Genomic DNA, 21,184 nt, shown 5'->3' with positions numbered 1-21,184 from the left:
ATGTACATGTACAAAGAAAACAGTCAAGTTGTTAGAATTTACAAGCAAATATATGTAACCATCATAATCTATATAATACCTCACTTCTCGTCCTGTAAGACACAAATGCGACAATAATTGGTTCAGGTTCTGTCACAGATTCTGTCGCTACGGGGGGGGGGGGGGTGGCATTTGCAAGCTCTGGACCGTGGGCACTGGGAACTCCATTACCCGGTCCGCCAATCCCGCCTGTTGCTTGTTCGATAGGGCGCTACTCGCAGTGGCTAGGATTAACTGCACATTAGCTGGGAGTGGGTGTACATACAGCTGCTTAAGAATACCTGTGTCTAACGTACGTTCGCCTAAAAGCTGCTGCATCTTACGTAGAAGCTGACTGGGTTTCCTATCGCCCAACTCCTCGGTGAAAAGGATGTGCAGCCATCGCTGCTCGGACTGCGATGTCCGTCGTGTAAGCTCTGTCTTAAAAGTTTCGTACGGATTATCTGCTGGTGGTGCAAGGAGGTCGAGCACCTGTGCCAACTCGGGCTGAAGAGCGGATACCACATGCATGAATTTGGTTTTGGATTGTTGAATCCTTTTGGTCATGAACTGCGCTTCAATCTGGAGGAACCAGGGCAAAATCAGCATAAAGGTCCAGCAATTCAGTCTCGAATCCCTCAACAGCTATGTTCTCATCTATAAAGTTCTGATTTTTTTGTTGTCTTCATAACCATTCTCCCAACAACTCTAAACTTCACAAAACCTGACATCTTCTGACAAAAATAGTTCTCTCACACTTTTCACTAACTTCACATCAACTGCAGACAAATCCACTTGCAAAATTGTTGTTCTCTTTTAACCACACTAAGCACTTAATCAATCGATCATGAAAATTTTGGCATATACCAAAACCTAGCATAGGGGAGCCCAAATAATAAGTCTACCCTAAATATTCCACAAAACAAACACATCATTGGTTAAATTGTATACAAAATAGAACACATTTTATGAATGAGTGCAAAATTACTGTAAAACAATAATAATAACCGAAAACATGTATTTTCGTGCATATATAACAAACTACTCCACACCCCACCATCTCAATGCATAGGCTAACTCCATGTGTATGAAAATAACATTGTATTTCCATGACAACGATACATACTAATTCAGCAAATGTGCAGTGAGTCAAGATGAAGGTGCTCTGTGAGGGCCATTCCTTACTATTTCTTGACATATTTATGACCAGAAAGTTGACTGGAATTCAAGGGTACTGACCTCTTGGACACATGAAGGATGGTAACATTTCGAAAATGCATCAGTCTCCTCTTAGAACAAAGAATGAAATGCAACAGTACATTACATAGAAAATACATAATGTCCAAATGAAATTTAATATTTCTAACTTAAAATGAAAGACCTAAACATAGAACTTCTGAAAGTGCATTTTTCTTGAAATATTGTCATTGAAATTTAAAAAGAAGCAACTTGTAGCAGTGATGAAAAGGACCTCTTAACTTGGGTTCCCTCTTGTTTGTTCTTGCGGGCAGCAATGACTCTCCCATCAGTTGTCCATGCCGCTTCAACTTTTGGATGGGAGGACAATTTCATGAGTATTTGGTGATTTAATTTTGTTAGGTCCTCCTGGATGGAGATACCTGATCCTTTCAATTTACAACGATCCTTCATCAATGCAGCCTTCACTCAATAGGAGCAGAGCTTGACTAGGATTGGTTGAGGCTTTCTGTCGGAGCGGGGCTTTCCTGATCGATGCGATCTGTCGATGTCAACCAAGGCGAATTGTCGCCGCCAGGTTATCGTTACACTATGTTGATGACTCTGACACACCAAACATCCAAACAGAGTTCCTTCTACCATTTGCTCCAACTCCGTGCTTTTACTCTCATTAGCCTCAATCCTGCTTTCTAGCTTTTTCATAGAAGAGGTGAGGGACTCGATTTTGTCCAAAGCTACTTGAAGGTCATAAATAGCACCTTCTTGCCTCTCAGTTCATTAATTTTCTCCAGGGAGACGGTACCCAGATACACAGCAGTTCATGGGAACACCGGGAGGACGATGGTCGCGATGGGTTTTACCCCGTGGCGACCTAACTCTTCCAGGAACTCCCACCATCTTGTTCACACTTGGTGGGCAGTGTATCTGCCAAGATCGTTTGTCCCCATATCCAGAATAAGTACTTCTGGATGGAGGTACCCAATGTAGGACAGGAACACCCCTAAACATTCTTGTATTTGGTCAAAGGTGAGACATCCCACTCTAAAACATCCATAACTATGTCTTCCTCTTTGAATCTCATGATTACTCTCCTCACAAAACTATGGCCAAATATCAGTCTTCATATTTTTTTCATGTTTAAAAAGGGGCTGCCCAGCCTTTAAAAAAATGCTATCGTTATATCTCAATGATTTCCTCCAACAAAATCTCTACTCAATATGAATGTAAAACAATTTCTATAATTTGGATTATCCTGAAATTTTACTTAAAAATTAGCAGAGTTTGGCAATCTAAAAGGATAAGAATATTGTTTAGTTTGACACGCAGAGCGTCTTTGAGGTTGAACATATGGCTTGCCACCATGGGTCCCACATCTTCCACAAAGATGGAGTGGAGAGTTCTACCTCATGAATATTGAAGCATAAAAACAGATACTGAAATATTGAAATCAATTCGATATATGATTCAATATTGATTTTAAAAATGATTTTATTTTCATTAAATTGTAATATTGAATTTAAATTAACATCAATTAAAAAAAAATCATCTTGCTCTAATTTTGAAATTTGTCATGGCATTGATTATAAAGTTGATCAAAAATTGACTTGATGTTATTTGTATATTGATTTGAAATGAATTTCATTTGTTAAAAAAAATCAAATTGATGACCATGATATTTATCTTGTTATTATAAACCATACGTCTTCATCTGCATCCTTGCAACATTGAACAAAAAATATACATTCACAGAGATATGCTCACCTGTGAACTTGGCATGGGCTGTGCATTTAAGAGCCCTGCTCATCAGCTCCAGCCACTTCTTGAGCTCTCTCCAGTCCCTTTCTGGACCCCCACAGCTTCTCAATTGGGTGGCAATTTCCTTCCAGGTACCTTGCTTTCTCTGCTCAACCTAACAAGACAAATATCTTCATCCAGTGTTTCATTTGTTAAAAAAAAAAATTGATGACCATGATATTTATCTAATTATTATGAACCATAAGTCTTCATCTGCATCCTTGCAACATTGAACAAAAAATATACATTCACAGAGATATGCTCACCTGTGAACTTGGCATGGGCTGTGCTCATCAGCTCCTGCCACTTCTTCAGCTCTCTCCAGTCCCTTTCTGGACCCCCACAGCTTCTCAATTGGGTGGCAAGTTCCTTCCAGGTACCCTGCTTTCTCTGCTCAACCTAAAAAGACAAATATCTTCATCCAGTGTGTTTTGCATTATATGAACATTATTTCATTGAAAATCAGAATATCAAAAACATACAAGTACAAAAACATTTTTTTTTTTTTTTATTCCAAAGTCTACCAAGCTTGGTATAAAAATATAACCTGAGAACCCTGAATATGCCAAAATACTTTCCTGTTTATGATTTTTTTATGATCATACCTGTTTATTGGCTCAATTGGTAGAGCGTCCGCCTCACAATCGGGAGGTCGGGGGTTCAAACCCCGTCCGTGTCAGACCAAGAGATACTTGAAAAATGCAAAAATTAAAATTCAATTTTAAGCTAGAGTCCAATAGTCATTCAAATTATTCTTGCTTCTGGAGGGGCTGGAATTGTCATCACTGGAAACAAGAGAGGTCATCTGTTAATTCTGTTGTCCGTCGGTTACTAGAAACATTATTGTTGCTCGAGCATACTTCTGGTCTAGATGGTACATTGACTTTTCGAGACAATAGGTTTAAGATCAAACCTAAGAAGGTAGCATTGGCTCCAGTGAGCAAAGTAACCATTAACCCAGGAGAGACAAAACATGTCACATTGCAAGGCAAGAGGCCTGCTTATGTCAGAAATTCTGGAGCTGGTATACTTCCTGTAGAAGTATTGATTAAGTATTGAACATGTATTGATATAATATTGAATATGTGAAATAGGTCTTATCATCACATAACAATATTTATGACCAGAAAGCTGACTGGTATTCAAGGGTACTGACCTCCTGGACACATGAAGGATGGTAACATTTCGAAAATGCATCAGTCTCCTCTTACAACAGAGAATAAAATGAAACAGTACATTACCTAGAAAATACATAATGTCCAAATGAAAAATAATATTTCTAACTTAAAATGAAAGACCTGAACATAGAACTTCTGAAAGTGCAGTTTTCTTGAATTTTTATATTGAAAGTTAAAAAGAAGCAACTTGTAGCAGTGATGAAAAGGACCTCTTAACTTGGATTTCCTCTGGGTTGGTCTTGAGGGCAGCCATGACTCTCCCATCAATTGACCATGCCGCTTTAACTTTTGGATGGGAGGACAATTTCATGAGTATTTGGAGATTTAATTTTGTTAGGTCCTCCTAACAAAATTTCATGAGTACAATTTCATGAGTATTTGGTGATTTAATTTTGTTAGGTCCTCCTGGATGGAGATACCTGATCCTTTCAATTTACAACAATCCTTCATCAATGCAGCCTTCACTCAATAGGAGCAGAGCTTGACTAGGATTGGTTGAGGCTTTCTGTCGGAGCGGGGCTTTCCCGATCGATGCGATGTCAGCCAAGGTGATCTGTCGCCACCAGGTTATCATGAAACTCTGTGGATGACTCCGGCACACCAAACACCCAAACAGAGTTCCTTCTACCACATTGCTCCATCTCCTTGCTTTTACTCTCATTAGCCTCAATCCTGCTTTCTAGCTTCTTCATAGAAGAGGTGAGAGACTTGATTTTGTCCTTGAAGGTCATAAATAGCACCTTCTTGCCTCTCATTTCATTAATTTTCTCCAGGGAGACGGTACCCAGATACACAGCAGTTCATGGGAACACCGGGAGGACGATGGTCGCGATGGGTTTTACCCCGTGGCGACCTAACTCTTCCAGGAACTCCCACCATCTTGTTCACACTTGGTGGGCAGTACATCTGCCAAGATCGTTAGTCCCCATATCCAGAATAAGTAGGGGAAAGTTTTTATTGCTATCAATAAGACAACTGTTGTATTATTAATAATGTGAAATTGAGGGCAGTATTGCATAAATTTACTTTACAGGCATAAAAGGAAATTACAATGTTTCAACTTACCCCATGTTCCAACTAACCCTGGTCTCCCCTACTTCTGGATGGAGGTACCCAATGTGGGACAGGAACACCCCAAAACATTCTTGTATTTGGTCAAAGGTGAGACATCCCACTCTAAAACATCCATAACTATGTCTTCCTCTTTGAATCTCATGATTACTCTCCTCACAAAACTATGGCCAAATATTAGTCTTCCTTTTTTTTCATGTTTAAATGCAATCGTTATATCTCAAAGATTTCCTCCAACAAAATCTCTACTCAATATGAATGTAAAACAATTTCTGTAATTTGGATTATCCTGAAATTTTGCTTTAAAATTAGCAGAGTTTGGCAATCTAAAAGGATAAGAATGTTGTTTAGTTCGACACTCAGAGCATCTTTGAGGTTGAACATATATGGCTTGCCACCATGGGTCCCACATCTTCCACAAAGATGGAGTGGAGAGTTCTACCTCCTAAATATTGAAGCATAAAAACAGATACTGAAATATTGAAATCAATCCGATATGATATGATTCAAAATTGATTTTAAAAATGATTTTATTTTCATTAAATTGTAATATTAAATTTAAATTAACATCAATTAAAAAAAATCATCTTGCTCTAATTTTGAAATTCGTCATGGCATTAAGTTGATCAAAAATTGACTTGATGTTAATTGTATATTGATTTGAAATGAATTTCATTTGTTAAAAAAAAAATTGATGACCATGATTATTATCTAATTATTATAAACCAGAAGTCTTCATCTGCATCCTTGCAACATTGAACAAAAAATATACATTCACAGAGATATGCTCACCTGTAAGCTTTGCATGGGCTGTGCCTTTAAGAGCCCTGCTCTTCAGCTCCTGCCACTTCTTCTTCAGCTCTCTCCAGTCCCTTTCTGGACCCCCACAGCTTCTCAATTGGGTGGCAAGTTCCTTCCAGGTACCCTGCTTTCTCTGCTCAACCTAAAAAGACAAATATCTTCATCCAGTGTGTTTTGCATTATATGAACATTATTTCATTGAAAATCAGAATTTCAAAAACATACAAGTACAAAAACATTGTTTTTTTTTTTAATATTTTTATTCCAAAGTCTACCAAGCTTGGTATAAAAATATAACCTGAGAACCCTGAATATTCCACAACCGGGAGGTCGGTGGTTCAAACCCTGTCCGCGTCGGACCAAAAGTCGCTATCTTATGTATTTCTTTGTTTTTCAACCTTTTGTTTTTCTTTGTTTTTTTCACCAGATTTATTGCACAACCTTTTTGTAGCATAATTATGCTAAAATGAAAGGAAAAAAGTTAGTAATCCGATATACGGTTAAACAACATGTGTGTTACAGTGTTTGGATAAGTTTTCAAATGAGCTTAATATAATAACATGATTTTTGAAAAGATATTTGAATGGTTTAATTTTTTGAATATGTGACTCACCATTCAACAGGGTTCTTGATTCAAGCCCAGTATAAAAGTTGACCTGTTGATCACTGTCAACAACGCAGTCAACAGTATCTTCTGCTCTGCTCTTGAATTTCCTTGTTGATGCTTTCACAAGAGGAGCAATATCCTCACATGTCATATCTGTTTGAGTTTGTACTTCCTGCACCTTTGGTTTCATTTCCACTGAAGACACATAGTCATGTTGATCAGAATGACACAAGTTTTCGGGAAGAGCATCCATATCTGTGAAAAAGAGAAAGAGAATCGGATTATTAAACAGGTTATCAATGAAAAATAACAAGTAACATTCAGAAAAAATATGTACCTACAATGAACTAATTTAAATAAAGCAGTTCATCAGCATTAGATCTGGCACTACAGACAGCACAAAGTCAAAGACAAAGTAACTAAGGGCTAAGGCTCCAGATCGATGGCAAAAAATAGACATTTTTATCGCCAGGTGTGGGCTTGGAATTTAGAATTATACTTACGTCCAACATGGCCATGATGTCCAAGAAAAGACTCTTAAGGTTTGGCCCTTTGATCTTGACTCCACTACAACTTCACTTCAAACAGTACCAATGACATTTTTGTGTATAGTTAGTGCAGGGTGATGCTGGGTCCCAGAAAAGACCCCGCGAGAGCTGGCTGCTTTAAACCTTTAGCACTCAGAGCCTGTGTAAAACGGGTCTGCTCACTCCTCACAGCTACATGTATGTATGAAAATGGTACATTTCTGACATAAGTCCATATAAAATGAAATAAATCTTTACAAGTTGACTTTTGTCATTTACAAGTTATGTTTAATTTGAAGAGTAGAATATGACGAATCACCTAGTGGGTCACTTGATATATGCAAATAACTGAAAGTTGACCTTTGACCTCTCCAAATATAAACAATATAGAAAAGAGCGCTATATGAAAATTGTCGTATTTTTGTAAAAAGTCAGATACATGTATTTTATTGAAAAGCGTTCAGAACATATGTAGTTTTTATGTACATCAAAATATCTGATAATATTTCATCTACACCAAAACAATCACAATATGGTAACGAAGGCATAGTCTTCTCTGAAGACTCAATTTCATGAAAACATAGTCTTAAACCTAGACTCAAAATACATGAGTCGAGTTATATCTTGTCCAAAATGGAGCTCATGTATAAACTAAGTAAATTATCAAAATATCTGATAATATTTCATCTATTTCAAAATTACTTGATTATCTTAGATATTTTTCAGTAATATTTTGACAGAATGAAATAAATTAATGAAATTTGATATAACATGATAGTCTCGAATCAAGACCTTTGTTCAGAGACATAGTCTTGTACCAAGACTCCAATGTATGTTTGAAGAACAAGTCTTCCCAGTGGTTATGTTGGGCAAAATGGAGTGCATAGTACCATTTGGTTTAATTTTACTCTCAATAAACATTTTCAGTTATATTATGACAGAATAAATGAAATAAATTGAGTTGAATATAATAAAGAATTATAACATGATGGTCTTCAATCAAGACATTTGTTTACAAAGACTCCAATACAGACATGTATATTGAATCTTCCCACGCAGGGATGCTATTTACAAAATACATGTAATTATGCAATTTGAATACCTGTAACCTTATAATTCATACTGACAGCATGATTAGAATTAATTGAGATAATGATAATTAACATGATAGTCTTCAATTAAGACTTTCATGGGAACATGATATCAGTACGGTAGGTGCAACACCATTAATCTTTGTATTTGCAAAATAAATGATGTCGTAAACATGGAGTAAATGGGATGTACTCAATGTTTTTGAAGAATGTAAGGAAGTCTTTGATAGATACTTTCTTCTTACAAGAAAATGTTTGACAATCTGATCCTAAATGTGGTGCCACTCATTGAAGCACCCGACGTGACACTGGTTCAATCTACATCCTGAACAACCAAACTTTGAATGCCTTCTCTGTTTGGGGCTTTCCTGCCTGCTCTAGAGCACATCTTACACCGCGCAAGCCCGGTTGCAGCACTGTATCATGCCTATTGGGGATACTGCAGCACCTTCAAAACAGTCGGGCAGGTACGGGCGGTTTGAGGAGAAAGCAGAGGGGCGGTTTCGGGCAGTTTAAGGGCTAAATGGTTAACCGGGGAACTGGTGGGGTCGATATCAGAGTCGGTCTGTTGCCGCTTACGAGCTGAAACTTCCCTGGCATGCCTGGCGGTGTCCATCTTGTCAATCGCTGTGGTGGGACGTTCTTCTCCAATGAGACCGAAATTGTTCCAAAAAAAGTATCGAGGATAGCCTTTAGCATGACCATCTGGAGTAATCTGGTCTCTCTCAAAATGTCTCGAACAAAGTAGCGATTTTTTGTCAGATTAACTTTGTCCTTGCGGCGAATCAACCGCAGCCATGTCGATCGTGTGCTGGCATCGGTAGGAAATTTCACCCAGGGCACGTCCTTCATCCATCCCCATTTGTCAGGGTTCTTTCGCTTCGAATCATGAGCCCAGCACTGTGTGGCCTCACAAAAGTCATGGAATTTTCACCTCTTCTTGAATGAGCACAATTGCCATGAATATTTGAAATGTTGAGCTTTTTATTGATAGTGATATACATGCAATGATTCATGTCATGCATATTACCATTGCGCTGTAATTGTAGTTCGCGTGTGTCTGATGCTTTGATATTAGTGAGGTCATTTCGATAGCCTTCCCATCTGAAATTTGATGGAAGTGTGCATATCAACATTGATCCTGGTTTTTTAGCTGAATTTCTCAATTCTCATTTGCCCCCCCCCCCCACTCACACACATTGCCATTTGTAGATCTGATTTTTTTCCACTGTCTCCCACCAATTGCCTTGACTTTGATTAAAGTTATCTCCACGATAGACAATTGTTTTTTTTTTTCATTAATTTGTCTACTTATTGGGTGATGCTAGATCCTGTCCTAAGAAATCTGGGGATTGTTACCTTCAGCTCCTTGCATCTTCCAAATTGAAAAAGTACTGTACTCTTGTCTATGATTTATTCTTTATTACATCCCTTTTATTTTGAGTACCTGTATCCCATATCATTCCCTATATATAGTCTCTTTCACTATTGATAGTATTTGTTGTTCACCAAACAACAGCCTTTCATGACTCACGTTCCAAACCTTTTCTATGGGGCAGATCCAGGATTTTCCAAAACGGGGGGGGGTGCAAATTTTTTGGGGAAAAATTTGACAAGCCCTGCCCCCTCGAAAAAAAAGGTTTTCAATGACAAATTAAGGATATTTCGTACCAAAAAAACATTGAAAAGCAAAAACAAAAAAATATTTATTTCGGTATAAATAAAATTGAACATAGCAGCCTTACGGCTGAATTGCGTACAATTTACATATATGATTGATACATACACTACACATACAATAGTTGATTTAAAAAATATTGAAATAAGACAAATAATTTCAAAAGAGGGGCAAACCTCGGTTTTAATGGCATTTTTACATTATAAATTTAATTTTGCTTCTCAAAGGGGGGGGGGCACGTGCCCCCCTGGATCACACTTTGACACATATTCTGAGACTGCTCCTCTGTCAGCTTAACAGCTTCTGTGTGCATTAAGTTCTCAATTTACATCTTCTAAGCAACATTCTTGTCGACTGCCGCCTGTCTTCTTGTAGGGATTTGCAGCATTGTAAGAGTTCTTCGCAAGTCAGTGAAGATAATTTAGAGTGTGAACTTGGTTTACCCATGTGACGGATCCGCTATCTTATAAACAGTACCATTTCCATAAACAGAAACTACCTTATATGGTCCTGTCCACTTGGGAGCAAGTTTGTCATTAGCACTGACAGGGTTACTGATTAATATTAAATCCTCAGGTTGGTAAGGAATGAAGTGTGCATGTTTGTTGTAATGATGTTCTTCTGATGTTTTTGCTGCTGAATGCCGCTGTGTGGCAAGATCAAATGCCTTATCCAACCGAGACAGCAAACCATCAACGTAAGAATCATGATTTTCATGAGCACTCGTCGCAGAGTGGGGCGCACCAACATAGACAGATAGTGGAAGCCGTGCATCTCGCCCATGCACAAGAAAATAGGGGGTGTGGCCTGTTGACGAATGAGGGGTTGTATTATATGCCAATTCTACCTTGACCAAAAATACTATCCCAGTAGGGACCAGCTTGTGCTAGCCTCTTTCCTAACTGCTGCTTGAGGGTACGATTGTATCTCTCTACCAGCCCATCCGACTGTGGGTGATAGGGAGTGGTCCTAGTCTTGGCTATGCCCAATCTATCACATAGCATCTTTGTAACATTGGCCTCAAACTGTCGACCTTGGTCAGTATGTAGGTGTTCTGGGACACCATGTTGTCGGACAAACCTATCAAACAAACAACCTGCAACAGTGATGGCTTTCTGGTCTTTCATTGGGTATAGATTGACGTACTTTGTAAAGTAGTCCATCACCACTAATACATACCTATTACCATCAGGTGTTTCAGGCAATTCTGTGATGTCGGCTGCTATGATATGGGAAGGCTGGCGATAGGAAGAAGGGGGATAATGGAGACGGATCCCAGGTTTGATTGGAACGATAATTAGGAGGGTGGTTTTCCTGATTATGTAGACAACACACATACGAGTTGAAACAGTCTGATGAAATAATTCATCCGGCTCCGAACAGCAAGTCACACCATTGCAGGCAAAGTTAAACAGTTAATAGTTCAAATCTGATTGTGGAAAAGATTTCCAAAATAAGTGATTGGAATCTCCAAAATATGTCTCTCAATATATAGAAAGTTGAAATGTCAGATATAAACTCTTCATTGATAGAATTCTCCAAAAAAAGATGACGAAACACTCCTGGATGTAAAATCAATGTAAAAATGTCAGGAACAGCCATAGAAAGAAATAATGATGAACTTCCAAGCGGGATGGTGTACTCTGCTTTACGCTGCCACCAGTGTAACACTCTTTAATTTTTTCAAATGGTAGCGTGGATGTAGCGAGTGTTAGCGGTACAACAAATGATGAAGCAACACATAATAGTTGATATTCTTGAACATTTATTATAATAAAGTCATGAAAGTCAGATGAACCCAATATTGACCTCTAACCACAATGAGTGGTGGTCTGGGTTTTAGAGGCAGATTTATGGATAAAATAGCATTAATAAGCTGGTGACTCCATTGCGGGCCATAGGTTTGGCCTGGAGTTAATAGCACTGGGAGGGATGTGATCTGGAGAGACACAAACCCAAGAAGAACCCAGAGTGACAATTTGTCTACTCTTTTATTCAATATTGTACTAGTATGTACCAATATGTGAAGCTATGAGTACTAATTAGCTGGGGAAAGTGAATAAGGGATTCCAAAATTGGTCCAAATCCTAACCATATGAAAAGGTCTAAATAGTTCTATTTAAAAATGTGGGATTGTTACCAGCTAGGTGAAGGATAAGTATATCTTTGTATTTCAGACAAAAGGAGGAAGGAGAGAAGACGGAGGAGAGAAAGAAATACAAAGATGTCAGTTCTATTAACTTCCAGTTGTATTTGTCAAACTGATGTGGGTAATATGTGTGGTGAGAATCAAAGGAAGGTTTGTGGGTTTTACTAATATGGGTACAAAAGAGAATAATTAGGTGAGGATTACTGGATGGGTCAGAGCTGGTCTGAAGCACAATAGATAGATTCTAGCTACATCAACTTAAAATCTCACCTTGCTATTTGACCAAAGCTACATGTAATTATAAATTGTGTATGAGCAAAATAGTACAATTATCTAAACTGAGCAACAGGTATATTTTTTGTTTTACAACAGCAATTACCATATAGGTACATGAGATAGGTCTTGAGATGGTGATATTAAAGTGGCCGTTGTGCATACTGGCTTCGAAAGTTATTTAGTTTTTGTAAATTTAAGTGTTCTCATCCCTGCATTAGTTTTAGCAGCCACTTTATTAGAATGAGTTATTTTAGGATCAAGGGAGTTTTTTTATGCATTTTTATTCACATGTTTGTTTTAGATTAAAGTAAATTGTATTGGAAAGTTGTTTGATAGACTTTTCGATAAGCTAAGAATGATATTTTATTGTCTGTCATCTATTTAATGATGGTAAATATAATATTTTTCAGGAATTCAATTCCCACCCCCTCCCCTGCAGAAGATTATCCTTCTTGTATAAGAAAAATCCTCACCTTCAATCATTATTCCTTTTATGTTCTTTCAAACTTTATCATTTTCTTTCTTAGTTTTTTTCCATTTTTTTCTCTCTCTCTTCACTCTTTATTCTTTTTTTCTTTCCCATGTCAATGTACCTTAAAACAGCTGTTCAATTCTTTTCTGTGTGTCTGTCTTGTCTGAAAATGGCTCTGCATGTTGACTTATGTGAAAGGTGTCTAGTTTACCTTTAATGCATGTTTATGAATAATCCCTGAATCATTTTTTTTTTCACAGAAGGAAATCAAGTGTAATGTAGAAACACTTAACCAATTTAATTTTTTTTTACATTTTACTTAGAAGAAATTATACATTTTTAAATAGGAAATTACTTATGGGTTTTACAGCTTATTTATTATATCATTTTAATGGTCCATATTTATTATAATGTATATAACACAGTGAATTTTATTTGCTTTTGGTGTGCCTTTTTTAATTGTAGATTTTGTACTGGCCTTTTTTCTCCAGTGACATCTTAAGATTTCTCTCATTTTACACATGTAAAGGGTCCTTGTGGATGAAAATATATTGATCAAATATAAAACTATAAATATAATGACTCTTGTTTCTTGTTTCATTACAAACAATCCACCATAGTTAAGGAGTATATGTTATTGTTTGATCTGGTGATGGTAAATCAATTGATGTAATTTGATTGGCTGAGAGTGGTTTGATTGGCTGAAAGTTACTTGATTGGTTGAGAGTAATTTGATGATAGGTTGAGAGTAATTTGATGATTGGTTGAGAGTAATTTGATGATTGGTTGAGAGTAATTTGATGATCGGTTGAGAGTAATTTGATGATTGGTTGAGAGTAATTTGATGATTGGTTGAGAGTAATTTGATGATTGGTTGAGTGTAATTTGATGATTGGTTGAGAGTAATTTGATGATGGGTTGAGAGTAATTTGATGATTGGTTGAGAGTAATTTGATGATTGGTTGAGTGTAATTTGATGATTGGTTGTGAGTAATTTGATGATCGGTTGAGAGTAATTTGTTGATTGGTTGAGAGTAATTTGATGATTGGTTGAGAGTAATTTGATGATTGGTTGAGAGTAATTTGATGATTGGTTGAGAGTAATTTGATGATTGGTTGAGAGTAATTTGATGATTGGAGTAATTTGATGATTGGAGTAATTTGATGATTGGTTGAGAGTAATTTGATGATTGGTTGAGAGTAATTTGATGATGGGTTGAGAGTAATTTGATGATTGGTTGAGAGTAATTTGATGATTGGTTGAGAGTAATTTGATGATTGGTTGAGAGTAATTTGATGATTGGTTGGGAGTAATTTGTTGATTGGTTGAGTGTAATTTGATGATTGGTTGTGAGTAATTTGATGATCGGTTGAGAGTAATTTGTTGATTGGTTGAGAGTAATTTGATGATTGGTTGAGAGTAATTTGATGATTGGTTGAGAGTAATTTGATGATTGGTTGGGAGTAATTTGTTGATTGGTTGAGTGTAATTTGATGATTGGTTGTGAGTAATTTGATGATCGGTTGAGAGTAATTTGTTGATTGGTTGAGAGTAATTTGATGATTGGTTGAGAGTAATTTGATGATCGGTTGAGAGTAATTTGATGATTGGTTGAGAGTAATTTGATGATTGGTTAAGTGTAATTTCATTGGCTGAGGGTGGTTTGATTGCCTGAAAGTGACTTGATTGGTTGAGAGTAATTTGATGATAGGTTGAGAGTAATTTGATGATTGGTTGAAAGTAATTTGATGGTTGGCTAAGTGTAATTTGATTGGCTGGGAGTGGTCTGATGATAGGTTGAGAGTAATTTGATGACTGGTTGAAAGTAATTTGATGGTTGGCTAAGTGTAATTTGATTGGCTGAGAGTGGTTTGATGATAGGTTGAGAGTAATTTGATGATTGGATGAAAGTAATTTGATGGTTGGCTGAGTGTAATTTGATTGGCTGAGAGTGGTTTGATGATTGGTTGAGAGTAATTTGATGATGGGTTGAGAGTAATTTGATGATTGGTTGAGAGTAATTTGATGATTGGTTGAGAGTAATTTGATGATTGGTTGAGAGTAATTTGATGATTGGTTGAGAGTAATTTGATGATGGGTTGAGAGTAATTTGATGATTGGTTGAGAGTAATTTGATGATTGGTTGAGAGTAATTTGATGATTGAGTGTAATTTTATGATTGGTTGAGTGTAATTTTATGATTGGTTGAGAGTAATTTGATGATGGGTTGAGAGTAATTTGATGATCGGTTGAGTGTAATTTGATGATTGGTTGAGAGTAATTTGATGATTGGTTGAGAGTAATTTGATGATTGGTTGAGAGTAATTTGATGATGGGTTGAGAGTAATTTGATGATTGGTTGAGAGTAATTTGATGATTGGTTGAAAGTAATTTGATGATTGGGTAAGTGTAATTTGATTGGCTGACTTGTTTGATTGGCTGAAAGTGACTTGATCGGTTGAGAGTAATTTGTAATACAGTTGAATTTGCCAATGTCAACCTCTTTTGACGACCAGTGGTGTGTAACGGCCTGACTGTAGAGCCCTATGCTAATGAGCAAATAAGCAAGATTTATTCTAACCGTCATGGCTGAATTCACCTCCCTGCAAAATCTCACAGATTGTGTGACTTTTTTACTCAAAGAATTCTACTTTATCTTCAAGTAAAATTGAATTTTATTACACCAAAGGAAAGAGTAAACGTTACTCATCTGTCATGGTCATTTATTTTGAATGAAATATTTTGATAAATACATCTGAATTTTAGGCCTAAAAGATGTCTCAAAACAGAATTTTCTTCCTGTTTTCAAATAATATGTACCGGTATATCATCATAAAGCTCATTCTCTGTACTTTCTCACGTCACTCTCGATATGTGGCATGTTGGAAATGGGTCAGGATCCAGCTACTCTCATCAAGATAAAAGACAAGATTTTTGAAATCACTGAGGAGCATGAAATCTAGAGTTCTGATTGGCTGGATAAGGTTTCAAAACAACATGCCTGGATAATTTGAAGAGATTACCACATGGTCAGTATGACCTTGGAAAGGTCCCAGGGTGGAAACAATTGAAATTTGGGTGGATGTGTGGTCTCTGACCAATCAGAGTGCAGCATTCTTGCTTCTAAGCTGCAAACTTCACCTATAAATAGGTTGATCCTGGCCCATTTACAACACCTCTTCTTATACAACCTATATCCTATTAAAGCTCAGATCTTTGGCTTTATCATGATCTAAAAATCATTCTGGCTCAAACAAAAATAAAGTGTAACAATGACAACTTTTGTTAGGTGAAAATAATGATTTTGTAGCATGTTTAGATCAAGAGTTTCATCCACAATACATCACAAAAAAATCTTTAAATACATTCAAACACATGACCTGAAAGAATGTTTCTTCTTTACAATGATACCAAAATTATGAAGTTTGACATACATTTAGAGCAGCAATTGACCAAATTAAAAGAAGGGTTTTGTTCCGCACCCAGCCCATTAAATGCGCAACACCTTTCTAGTCATGAATATCACTGGGATAAATGAAGCTACATTTTGAGGACCTTCCTATTGACTGTAGACCACAATTTGATGGAGGCAAATTTGACTTAGAAGTAATAATTGCATGTTCTGGGGTGATTCATAAAGATTTAAATGTGACTAATAGTTGCATTTAAATTTCTAGTTGCCTGTGGTATAAAACACATCAATGCATTTATTAATTTCTGCTCTACGGACGCGCATTAATAAATGCGATTGCATGTCCAATATCATGTGCGCATCAGCACTTAAGCAAACTGAACCCTTTAGGTTTGAAAAATTGTTCTCATGTTTTGAGATCATTTGACTTTATGTTTTTAACCTGGGCAGACTTCATTCTATACAGTGCTGCTATGTGTTTTCAGGGCCTTCGTAATAACTAAAATCAAAGCCTCAAATAAATATTTCACACTTTTAACTCAACTTCTTTTCCATAAAGTACCTTTAATTGAATACTTGTCTCTAACTTTGTCACCGAGCAGTATTTTGCAATGGCTTTCCCACAAAATGATATCTCTATTACAAAACATGTTTTGCTTTGCAAGTTAAACTTTTATTTGTCATAAAATAAACAAAGATATTAAAACATAATTACTATCAAGTACTGATAGAGCCCTATCTAACCATCCCCTTTATATTCAAAGAATAAACAATATTTCATATTTTCCCTTTCAATTTCACTACATGTCAAATGTAATTTTATATTATTTGTATATCAATATATTAGTATCTCTTCATAAATACAAGGAAAATGATAAAAATTTACATAAAACAATCTTTGCCTAGCTAAATATGAAAAAAAGGCATTGAAGCTTGAAATTTATAAATTATTTGGATTTTGCAATATGTAATAGAAAATCAAATATACATGTACATTCAAAGCATATAAATTCTTAAGAGATATTACAGCATACTGCTGTACTTTGGCAAAAGAAAACAAGTTACAAAAGTATAATTTGTGATTTTGTCGTAAATGAACAGTTTTCATCAAAACATAGGCGTTTTTAACAGCATATTTTCTTCAATATCTTTCCATAAACTATAATTTCTACCCCAATTTTGCCTGAATGTGCAACATACAAAGGGTTTTTCAGCAACAATAACTCAAATTTTACTGATGTGTCACTTGCTTTCTTTTGCCAAAGTTGGGCAGCATAGTACAGGCATATTTCTGCAATACTGATACAAAAATACTAGTATATCCAAGTACTAATGACTGAGGGTTACTTGTTATTTAAACAATATTGGTGAAGCATTACAGTAGGTGTAAAGGTTTTTTTTCTGAAATACTGGAGGCAAATAAAAAAAAATACACCAAGATATTATATTGAAAAAAAAAATAAATGTACACTCTATAGAGTTTCACACAACTCTCAAACAAAATATGTCAAAACATGTAAAAACAAACCAGATAATGTAGCACATCAAATGAAACCAATACCTCAAATTTTACTGATGTGGATCATGTGTCACTTGCTTCCTTTTGCCAAAGTTGGGCAGCATAGTACAGGCATATTTCAACACAATTGATCGGAAAATACTAGTACATCCTAATCAAAGGGTTACTTGTTATCTAGACAAAATAATATTGGTAAAGCATTAGGTATAATGGTTTTTTCTGAAATACTGGATGCAAATGAGAAAAAAATACACCCACGTTATTATCATATAGAAAAAAATGTAAACTCTATAGTTTCACACACCTCTCAAACAAATATATGACAAAAAATGTAAAAAAAAAACAACAAAAAAACAAGCCAGATAATGTGGCACATCAAATGAAACCCTGCTTGGAAAACATAGTATAGAACACATGGAAAAGAAGATAAACAAAAATTTTGAATATATAAAAAAAAATGGAAGCAAAGTTATGAAAAAAAGAACCAACATACATTTAAAATATAGAAAAGCATTATTCAAATAGTAAACTTTATATTATATGAATTCATAAACAGTAATCAAACTTGGAGAGAAATTCAGAAAGACAAGACGGTGATTTATAAAGAATAATTTTCATTGCCTTACATGGCCCGTCTCCCGCTCACTGTGACCAACATAGAAAATAGACAATGGCATGATTGTATAGACCAGACACCACTGCCATTAACAAAGTATTCTTAACACAAAGACTACTCAAATCTGCAATTCCCATAGAAATTCTACAGGGATATTGCAGTTCCAGTAGGCAATGGGTTAATTGATTATATTGCTAGATTCAATAAAATATGTAGTCAAAAAAGAAATATTAATAAAGAAAAGATATTTGAAAGAACAAAAGATTTTGAATCAAGGGATCAAATCTACAATGTGCAGTACCTCCTAAAATAAATTCTCTCATGATTTTATGTACGTATGTAATTTAAAGAAAATTAATCATGCAAGCTTTCCTCCTCTGCAGGTGCGGAAACATTAATGTGCTCATAAATCATTATTCAACATGATGCAATGTAAGTGTCATATAATCAAAAACGATTGTGAAATATCAATTTTAAAAACTTTAAGGAGTAGAATTCAGTACTGTGAGGTCAATACTTATGAGCACTTCTTGGAATTAATATTTTTGTTTACCTCTTACTGCTTTATATATACATGTACATGTGGAGTATGCTGGTGTTTTTCTGTAACATTTACACTATGTTTCTGGTGTGTTTGAAGAAAATAGTTGAAAATGTGTAGAAAAAAAATGTATGTCTCACATTTTTAAGCACTTAAAACATATTTCAACTTTGAACACCTGTTCAATAAAATCTCTATACCAATTAATCCAGTTAGTTAAGGCAAGCAAATAGCAAGGTATATGTTAGTAGTTTTATAAACTCTATGAAAATTTTCTATACGTATGTGCAAGATCAGTGACTATCTTAATAATGTACATGTATGTAAGGTTTGAAATTCATTTGGTCAACAAACAATCTACTTTTTATTTGGTCTAATTGCTGTTTGGTCTATACCCACTAAGTCTCATTGTCATTTAATAGTCTTATACCAACATGGTCTGATAACTGCATTTCTACTCTAATATTAATATGCCTTTTGGTTCATAAAAGATTGATCTAGTCATATAGACCACATATAAAAGGTGTGAGACAAAGTGGATATTAGATCATGAAAGCGGTAGAGCCTAAATGGAAATTAGACATAGCAGTACATGGGTTTAATGGTGATTTTACCAACTGGTTAGTAGACAAGTTGAATGTAGCATGATGAAATAGCATTACACCATGTGGGACTCTGGTGTAATCTCAAGCAGTGAGCCTATTGTTCAAGGGGTGGATGAAGTATTGCATCAATCCCCCCCCCCCCCACTTGAATATCATGACTGGGCTGATAAAACTTTGTATTGCAAAATGTAAATATTTTTGGGGCAGCTTTAAAAGAAACAAGTGGAATGCCTCTGGCCGTCTCACCTGCATCACGCTGTTCAATATAGCAGCAGTGCTGACTTTGAATACTACTCTAACTCGCACAAGATGTTCAGTGATACATGGTTACTCTTATGTCCACTTTTTATGAACTAGACCAATAAACTTACAGAGATATGATGGTTATTCAACAAAAAACCCAACATGGCCAAAGTTCATTGACCTTACATGACCTTTGACCTTGATCATGTGACCTGAAACTCGCAAAGGATGTTCAGTGATACTTGATTACTCTTATGTACAAGTTTCATGAATGAGATCCATAAACTTTCAAAGTTATGATGGTAATTCAACAGATACACCCAATTCGGCCAAAGTTCATTGACCTTTGACCTTGGTCATGTGACCTGAAACGCGCACAGGATGTTCAGTGATACTTAATTACTCTAATGTCCAAGTTTAATGAACTAGACCAATAAACTTTCAAAGTTATGATGGTAATTCAACAGATACCCCCGATTCGGCCAAAGTTCATTGACCCTAAATGACCTTTGACCTTAATCATGAGACCTGAAACTTGCACAAAATGTTCAGTGATGCTTGATTACTATTATGTCCAAGTTTCATGAATCAGATCCATATATTTTCTAAGTTATGATGACATTTCAAAAACTTAACCTCAGGTTAAGATTTCGATGTTGATTCCTCCAACATGGTCTAAGTTCATTGACCCTAAATGACCTTTGACCTTGGTCATGTGACATGAAACTCTAATAGGATGTTCAGTAATACTTGATTACTCTAATGTCCAAGTTTAATGAACTAGACCAATAAACTTTCAAAGTTATGATGGTAATTCAACAGATACCCCCGATTCGGCCAAAGTTCATTGACCCTAAATGACCTTTGACCTTAATCATGAGACCTGAAACTTGCACAAAATGTTCAGCGATGCTTGATTACTATTATGTCCAAGTTTCATGAATCAGATCCATATATTTTCTAAGTTATGATGACATTTCAAAAACTTAACCTCAGGTTAAGATTTCGATGTTGATTCCTCCAACATGGTCTAAGTTCATTGACCCTAAATGACCTTTGACCTTGGTCATGTGACATGAAACTCTAATAGGATGTTCAGTAATACTTGATTAACCTTATGGCCAAGTTTTATTAACTAGGTCCATATACTTTCTAAGTTATGACGTCATTTCAAAAACTTAACCTCAGGTTAAGATTTGATGTTGACGCCGCCGCCGCCGTCGGAAAAGCGGCGCCTATAGTCTCACTTTGCTTCGCAGGTGAGACAAAAACAATATTAAAAAATATGGTAATGGTGGCAATCTTATATTGTCTGAAGACATTTTCCTGATTCCTGGGGGGCGTTTCATGAAAGGACTTGTCGGACGTTTTATCCGACAAGTCCCATT

The sequence above is a fragment of the Lytechinus variegatus genome, chromosome 2, assembly GCF_018143015.1.
Source record: "Lytechinus variegatus isolate NC3 chromosome 2, Lvar_3.0, whole genome shotgun sequence".
Classification (NCBI taxonomy): domain Eukaryota; kingdom Metazoa; phylum Echinodermata; class Echinoidea; order Temnopleuroida; family Toxopneustidae; genus Lytechinus; species Lytechinus variegatus.
Note: the sequence above shows the minus strand (reverse complement) of the source record.